Genomic DNA, 9,636 nt, shown 5'->3' with positions numbered 1-9,636 from the left:
GGGGATGATGTATCATTTGAAACCATTGTTCATCAAGGCCAAGGTAGATGGCATGGACATTAACAAAGTGTTTGTTGATGGAGGTGCAACACTCAACTTGTTTCCGCACTCATTATTTAAGAAGACAGGGAAAACCGACGAGGATCTTCGACCCCACAACATGGTTCTATCCAATTATGAGGGCAAAACCAGCCACATTCTAGGTGTAGTTCAAGTGGTCTTATCAATTGGCTTGTCTTCAAGGCCAACTCTATTCATGGTGATAATATCCAACACGAATTACAACTTACTACTCGCCTGTTAGTGGATTCATGGCATAAGTGCAATGTCATCGATTCTACACCAGAGAGTGGCCCTCTGGCGAGAGGATGGCATTGTTGAGAACATAGAATTCAATCAAAGCTACTAGAAAGCTGAATTTGGGAAGGTCGGAAAGAAGGATTTCGATAGGAACCTAGCGAAAATCCCGCCATGCTACGCAACAAAGGAGGTTTATACCTCTCAAAAGGACTCTAACTATTACCTGAACCTACACCCCAACTATGGGTTCATATGGGACAAAGATCAGACGAAGAGCCAGCCTGTCAAGGGAGAAAGTCTACCCCCCACAGGGTGTACAATGGTAAATAAGGATGGCTACTGAGGTAAGATCCTTGGCTCAAATTTCTTCTTGTATGGTCGAGAGGAGATTAAAATCGGCCTTAAAGGATGACAACTTGTAGAATATGGCTTACGAAGACAATGTCGAAAGCTCTGAGAATTTTAGAGATGTCCCAAAGGGCCAGACAACAACTTCAGAAAGTCGGAGGCTCGATTGCATATTCAACAATGAGCCTTTGTGGTTTGAAAAAGACCCACACGAAACTAACAAGAAAATGCAGGCCCAAAACCCCTTGGAGGAGGTAGATTTGGGAGACAGGGCAGTGAAGAGGCCAACGTACATCAACACCAAGAGAGAACCAGGTATGAAAGAAAAAGAGGTCGAGATGCTCAAACAGTTTAAAGACTGTTTCTCTTGGGACTATGATGAAATTCCAGGGCTGAGTTGAGATATGGTGGAACTAAAGCTACCAATTCATCCGGGCAAAAATCCAGTGAAGATCTGTCTAGGAGGTTTGCACCATAAATAATGTCGAAGATCAAGGAGAAGGTCGAGAGGCTGCTCATAAGTAAGTTTATAAGAATGATCAGGTATGTCGAATGGTTAGCCAATATCGTTCCAGTTATAAAAAAGAATGGAACTCTTAGAGTCTGCATAAATTTTAGGAATTTAAACAATGTTACACCTAAAGATGAGCACCCAATGCCCGTGGCGGAAATGCTAGTTGACTCAGCCGCATGACATGAGTATTTAAGCATGCTAGATGGGTACTCTGACTATAATCAGATTTTTATAGTCAAATTTTTATGAATGGATCATGATGTCTTTTGGTCTGAAAAATGCTGGCGCAACTTACCAAAGAGCAATGAATTCCATGTTTCGTGAATTCATCGAGACTTTCATGCAAGTCTACATCGATAATATAGTCATAAAGTCCTCATCAGGGGCTACCAATTCCCAGTGAAGTCACCTTCAAATACTCCCCTATCAGAGTCAGGTATTCCTAGCCCTCGCTAGGAATCAAGGTAAAACTTCTTTTTTCCCGGCAAGAGTTATCATTGAACTTCTTCCCTAGCATAAGTCAGGTATTCTAGATGTTTCTAAGAATCTTCAATGAACTTTCAATCATCCTCAGACAGAGTTAGGTGTTCCAGCCATTGCTAGGAATTGTCATTGAGTTGTTTGATCTCCCTAGCAAATGTCAGGTATTCCAGCTGTTGCTAGGAATCCTTGTTGAACTGCTTATTTCCTCAGCAGAGTCAGGTATTCTAGCCATCATTGTACCCTCTTAGATTATCTCCAAATAGAGTCAGATATTTCTAGTCACTGCTAAGAATCATCACCGAGCCATTTGGTTTTTATCCCAAGTCGAGTCAGGTATTCCAAGCCGTTACTAAGAATCGTCGTTGAACGTCTTCTTTTCCCGCAGAGTCAGGTATTCCAGCTATTGCTAGGAATCATCACTGAACTGTCTGATATCCCCATAGATACCAAGTATTTCAGGCGTTACTAGAAATCATCGTTGAATTTAAACTTTTCCATCAGATTCAGGTATTCCAGCCGTTGCTAGGAATCACCACTATTTTTCCTCCCCCCAGCCGTTGCTAGGGGCAGTCACCTCTTTTGTACGTACCTGGTACCGATACTTCACGATTTTAGAAGTACTCAAGCTTCATAATATTTTTAATATTTTTTATTTTTTGTTTGGTTCGATTTCAATTTCGGTTCAGTTCTAAAACTGTTTGTGCAATATGTTTTGGTTCACTAATCAAACATAACAGTTCAATTATTTTAACTTTAGTTCGATTCGGTTCGGCAGTTAGGTTCAGTTTATGGTTTTTTTGAATAACCCTACTACTCGATTGACAAGCCTTTTCTCATCGTTTAACTCCTCTTTGGTTAATGCTAGATTTCAATTCCATACATTTTCAGACCAGTTCTCCATGTCTATTATCTTTGCATTCAGCTCAACAGTGATCAATAAAAAATAGGGAATTGCAATTTCAAAGGCAGATCCTAACCAAAGTTGACTCCAAAATTCAATATTTTCTTCATTTCCAAGTTTTCAATTGATTGACATATTAATCCAATTGTACTCCTCTCCCAAACAAAAGTCAGCCGAAATCAAATCCCTTCACCATAACGAGTCTTTGCAACTTCTTGATGAAACAACCCCATCAAGAATCTTGCTTTTGATGTTACCGTACTACAAAAACAAAAAATAAAATCAATTGGAGTTTTAATCATTCAAGATTCTCCAATGCTACTTGCTTAAGAGAGCAAGATTGAATCTCTCAAAATGATTAACTCCTTATCCCCCAAACTTTCTAGGCCTTGCACACATTATCCTAACTAATCTAATTTATTTTCCTTTTGAGATCTTCGCCTCCCTATAAGAATGCATGCTGGATTTTAAAGATTTCTTGGAGAAAAACCTTAGATTCTTTAAAGAAAGAAAAAGTAAAAATTGAAACATTGCTAAGGACAACGTTCATTATTATCACTCTTCCACCTATAGAAAATTTGAAGTCTTACCAAGCAGGATTTCAAGTGGCATCTCTTTTAGGATTGGAACCATCACAAATATCCAGAAACATAAAAGGAATGAAACCTAACTTGTAAATAAGAAAGTTGATGTAGCTTGAAGAAGTTCGTCCATCACATTATTTCTAAAAATCTTTCTCTTATTTAAGTTCACACAAAACCCTGATGCCAATTCGAATCCCCTCAAAATTTCTTTTAGGCTTCATTAGTTATTCCAAGAACAATCACACACAACCACCTTGTCATATGCAAATTGGAGACACTCGAAGTGGATGTCCTCGATAACTTTGAATCCTCTAAACTCACCAAAAGATATGGCTTTCTGAACCAGACTTTCTAGACCTTCAATAACAACAAAAAAATTGAGTTAAAGGGTCCCTTTGCCTCAAACCTCTCCACACATTAAACTCCCCTGATGTGTCTCCCAACCAAGACAACCATATAACTATTAAAGATCAAATCATTCATCCAATGTAACCACTTGAGACCAAAATCCATCCTCCCTATAACATCCTTGAGATACTCCCATGACACACAATCATGGGCCTTAGCAAAGTCAACTTTCACAAGAAGATACTCTCTCTTATTTCTCTTAGCAAAATTGAATAACTCATTCACAACCAAAATACATTCAAGCATATGTTGTTGGCTAAGAAAGATTATTGACACTTGTTGATTAACTTTCCCAATATCCACTTAACTATAGATGCTAAAAGCTTTGCAATAATTCTATACAAGCTACCAGCCAAACTGATGGGTCTAAAATCATCTAAGCTTTGAGGATTATCACACTTAGGAATCAAGGATAAAAAGGAGGCAGTAACAACCATAGGTACATTTGCATTACAATGAAATTCATTGACAAATCTCACCAAATCATCTTTCAAGATCTCCTAACAAACTTTAAAAAATAAAACCAAGGTTGTATCCATCTGGACCGGGGCTTTTGTCCTTATCTCCATGCATAACCATTTAAAACAAAACCGTGAACCAATTTTAAAAATCAGATTTAATTTGGAAAAACTGGTTCAATACCATATTGTTAACCAAATCAAAAACCAGTACCTATTTATTAAAACCGGTTCTTATCGATAGAACCAAATTAAAATGATATTAATGAAGACGTCTTTATATAATTTTTAAGTGAATACATGTTTAATAATATAAAAGTACTTAATTATCAATTATAAAAACAGTACAACATATATAAATTTTGAAATAGGATCATAGAATTTAATCCAAAATAGAATATATTAATATTAATAATAAAATGGAAACTATTAATGGTAAATAATCCCGTAAAAATTGGAAACTAAATATTCATTAATAAGATATAATTATAAAGACAAAAAATTTGTTGTAATTTAATTAAACATGATTCTTATTGTGACAGTTTTTATAATAATTGTCTTTCTAATTTTTTCTATATAACCACTAATTAATTTTTTTGTTTTTTAAAGATTTTAAAATGATTATTATAATATTATACATGTTAAAAAATAAAATAATTTTTTCTCAAAAATCTAATAGTTAAATTTCCATCACTTAAAAGATAAATAAATTGAATGTCACGAGTTTGAATACACAATTCCGCTATCGAATACATTTGCATGCCTAACAAGATAATTTAAGGAAACTAAAATAGAATTCTTTAAAAAAGTTTTAAATAAAAATAATAATTTAACTTATTTTTATGAAAAAAATATATTAATTATTTTAACTTTTTATTATGACTTCTTTTAGAGGATAGAATTTAAAATAAAAAATTATTTTAAATAGTTTCTCATAAATATCATATTACTGAATATTTAAAAAAAACACATAATTTTATCATAAGAAAAAGAATGGTGCACTGACATTGTAAATTGCTTTTATACTGTCAACCAATGACAATCATATATCCTTCCAAGTTAGCATGTAAATTTTAAATAACTTATATGATTTGACACTTTAAATTATTTTGATTGAATGTATGTGTAATACTTTTTTACATTGGCAATACATTATCATTAAACTCTTTTATTATATTAAAATATCTAAAATAAATATTTAAATCACCGACTATTAGCATTGTTTTTGAAATTTAAAGCAAATGAGTTCAAATAAATGAGCGACTACCAACATTTTCTTTTAAGTTTATTGATTTTTTTTAACTCATTTCATTTCACGTGTTTAACGGTATATAAAATAATTTATATTTTTTTTTCAGAAATTTAAAATAATCTAGTTAAACTAATATTAATAATAACCATAAAAAATTTATTGTTACGTTGTGGTATTCTGCCAATTTCACGAAATTCTAGTAATAAAACTAAATTCAATTTATTTGTAATTTTGTTTTGATTAAAAACCGGTTTGAATTGGTTTAGTACCTGATTGGAACCATTTTCTGTCTTTAAATTGGTTTTTATCAAATGTGGTTTGGTTTTGAAACTAGAACTGATAATATGGATTGGTTCTTGTAGTTTGGGTAACCATGCACATCCCTAATCTCGTCTAAAGCTGAAATTCATATTAAACAAGCCTATCGCCACATTATTAGCAAGTCTGTAGACCTCCCTAAATTCCTTTATGTTTTCATTTAACATCTCTATCACAAAAAATAAACATCTTTATCATCAATTATCTGCTACTTTGTTTCTCTGATCAAACATAAATCAAATGATTATTTCCCAATCAATTAATTCAGACGCTCCCTTTTAAAGAAATTTTCACTCCCCCTAATGTTGTAAGAAAACAGATTCATAATTCACTTTTGCTGATTACTTCCTTATGGTAATTTTGGAAGAAACATAATCATTATTATTTTCCCAATATCTCATATTTCCCTAAACAAGATCCAAATCTACCGTAAAGTCACAAAACAAGTATGATCCTCCGGAAAAATGATCCAAGGAACCGCTAATTGAATTTTTAGTAGATGACATTGAAGGAGATGGTTTGAGACTAGAAAAATAGGAAGGTTTGAAGACCTCTATTTCTTGGTTTAGCTTCGTCTTTTGGGATACCTGCTTAACAACGCATTGAGCATTTTGATGAGATGGTAAGAACTAAGAGACCCAAAAGAAGGAGATGTGGATTTATGTGATTGATGGTATAAAGTTGAGAATCCCTCAAAAGATCCTCTATGATATTTTGATAACGACAACGTCGACAATTGTGATGAAGTCAGTGGCAATAGATTTCAACTCTCTGATGTTAGTGATCCAACTAGAGAAATACCTCAAACTTCATCAAGAAATAAGACTCAAGATTAAATTTCTTATATGACCAAAAACAATCTAGCAAAGAATCTTGAGGCCTCAGATAAAGTGTGAAAGCTTTTTACACATACACACACACACACACGTATGCACGCACACACCTACCCACACACACACACATATACACACGCACACGCATACACATACACACAAACACACAAACAGACACACACTTATAATAAAAGGATAACTTAAGAAGGTCTTAAGGAATATGAAGAGAGCGCATACTAGGTCTTAAGGAATCGTTGAATATACCTTAAGAAGGTCATCAACTCCTTAAAAAAAGGATAACTAAGCTTAGAGAATGTAAACGATATAATAAAAGAAGTAGTCGACCTACAAGAAACCCTAGTAAAGTTCACCCAATTATCTCATATTGATTAGAGACTATCACCAAAGAGTTATAAGCTACGATGAGTTGACAATACGTAAATTACACAAGATGTGTCCTTTACAAAGTTCAATTTGAATAGGTTTCTAGCACAACAGTTTGCATAATTTGATCATCACTAAAACACAAATAAGTTTCGATTCTACCAAAACCTACACTTATGTAATAAATCACTACCAACAGAAATTAATATTAAACTATGCTAAGAAATGATTACCTAAACATACAATAGCCTACGAAAATTAAAATGCGAGAGAGGGAGAGAGAGAGAGAGAGAGAAAGAGAGAGAGAGAGAGAGAGAGGAGAGAGAGAGAGAGAGTACATCGGGATGTATATTGGTTCGACTCTATCATCCTTGCAGAAGCCTACTTCACTCTTCAAATGTTTCCCATTAAAAGTTATTCTTCTACTATGTTTTGACAAATATTACACAAGGTCATACAATCAGAGTATCCTTAATAATGCTGAGAAAATAAATATCCTATATGGATCTTGACTTTATACAACCTTTATGCTAAACTTTCTACGAAATCTTTACTCGATTCTCACTACTTGAATCTTTCAGCTCTACCAATCTTCTCCAAGTCTTCGTGTATGGAAATCACCCCTGATTCCACCGATTCATTGAGAGATGAATTGTCCAAAGATTGAGAAGAACCCTTGCCTTGTTTGTATATAACCTTTATGCTAAACTCTCTACGAAATCTTTACACGACTCTCACTACTTGAATCTTTCAGCTCCACCAATTTTATCCAAATCTTCTTGTGTGGAAATCACCCCTGATTCCACCGATTTATTGAGAGGTGAATTGTCCAAAGATTGAGAAGAACTCCTACCTTGTTTGTAGGCTTCCACACAACTCTACCAAGGGTAGCCTGGAGAGAGAAAACCTTCTTTTTCACTGGAACTTGTCACCATAAATCACAACAATCCCAATCTTGTAAGCCTCTTGGAAATCTTTTTCAATTCTTCAAGAAATGTTAGTTTCAAGATAAGTATCCCTCAAGAGTTACAAATCTTCATAATAAATATATGAATTCAAACCAGGGGTTGGAGATGAAAGAAATTTCAAATTCAAGAGTTGTTGAGTTTTCAAAAATGGACGTTGTTGTTGTTGTTATGTTCTTTGTTATTAAGAAATGAGATGACAAAAAGAATTTATGCACTGGAGGTTAAGCACAAAAATAGGTGAAAATGGTTGTTAGATTCGATTTAAGAACATATGTTGATTTGAGCCAAATGAGCAAGTATAGTGGAACAAGATCAACGTAAATAAAAATGACCCATTTCCCGTGATTCGAGTCAGGTTGTAGATGTGATTCGAGTAAAGAAAGGTCATGATTTGAGTCATGTATGAACCCTGATTCAAATAAGATTAGACAAAACCATAAAGGAAAATATGAAAATCTTTGTGATTCGAGTCATGTGTAAAGTGTGATTAGAATCATATTGGACAGTGGCTAGTAGGATTTGTGTAATTTCACTTAGGTGATACGTCTCGTGACTGTATATAGAATATAGTCTATCGGGTACTTGACTGGAAGTGCACAGTCTAGTCGTTTTAGTTTTAAAACATATCGAACCCACAGGGACCGATGGTCAAATTAATGCTATCGACGTTACTATGTTTAGCTAAAGAAATGATTTTTAGAGGTTTGGTTGAACAAAAATTAAATCTAAGGGAAGTTAAGTTTTAAGAAAATATTAATAGGGGGATATCAGTATGCAACACATTAATCGTCATGGATTCGATAAGTCACCGGTGTATATTTTAATTACCAAATATCTTTTAGTAGAAAATACTCATTTAAAAGGCTTTATCTCACACTCTCGTGATTGTTGACTCAGACTATACTTTTAAGTCAGAATGTACGCTCTCGCTGTCCCATTTGAAGTTAAAAATACTTTTTGAAAATAAATAAGTTCTAATTGCTTTTAAAGTGCTCTCGCTGTTTTTAAAATCAATGCCTAGTTTTTACTATCCAGTTCGACCCTCACGCTCTCGCGATTGTCGGTTTTCACCTTAGTTAATTTCCCACTCTCGTGGCAAAATCGTATTAAATAGCTTTTCACTCTTGTAACAAAGTTAATTAAATTTAAATTAAAAACCACAACCAAAAAGATTGTTTGAGAAAAGATGTTTTACACTGATTATTATTAAATCCCGTCTAATTAAGTTGTTTACATACCGATACCGGTAGTTTAGCCGGACATGTTAAATAACGCAAACACAGACGATCATAAACAGATCAATAATAAAGCAAACATGATTATAATAATAATAAATCAATAACAATAATAATTGAATAAAAACCTGGAGATTGGATTAATAGAGTATGCCGAATCTTGAAGTACTTAAGCAGTCCTCCACAGGTCGGTAGGGTTCTGCTTCTTCGAAATAATTGCTTAAACTAAATTAAATAAATTACAGTAGTTCCCCAGTGTAGGAAACTACTACTTTGGCTAAATGAAAAACGGAAAGGGAAAGGGAAAATGGAAACTCTAAACGGAACAGTAACTAAATTGCGGTAAAAGAAAACAATGTTGCTGAAGAAAAATAAAAGAAAAACAGAATTGCTGTGGAACATAAATGCAGAGAAATTGAAAGCTGGCTTCAGGGAGGAAAATTAAGCATGCCCGTAGGTTTCCAACTTCCATCCTTTTATATTCTCCATTTGGTCTTGACAGTTGAGAGAAATAATGGTGACTTGGTTGAGTGAGAAATCCACGGGAAAGTGGGCTGAGTAACGAGAAATAAGGGCATGTGGATCACTTATGTTGACAACTTCAATACGATGCTTTTTGGCCTTGTGACGGTCGTGGTGGGCTTGTGACG

The sequence above is a fragment of the Lathyrus oleraceus genome, chromosome 6, assembly GCF_024323335.1.
Source record: "Lathyrus oleraceus cultivar Zhongwan6 chromosome 6, CAAS_Psat_ZW6_1.0, whole genome shotgun sequence".
Taxonomy (NCBI): Eukaryota; Viridiplantae; Streptophyta; class Magnoliopsida; order Fabales; family Fabaceae; genus Lathyrus; species Lathyrus oleraceus.
Note: the sequence above shows the minus strand (reverse complement) of the source record.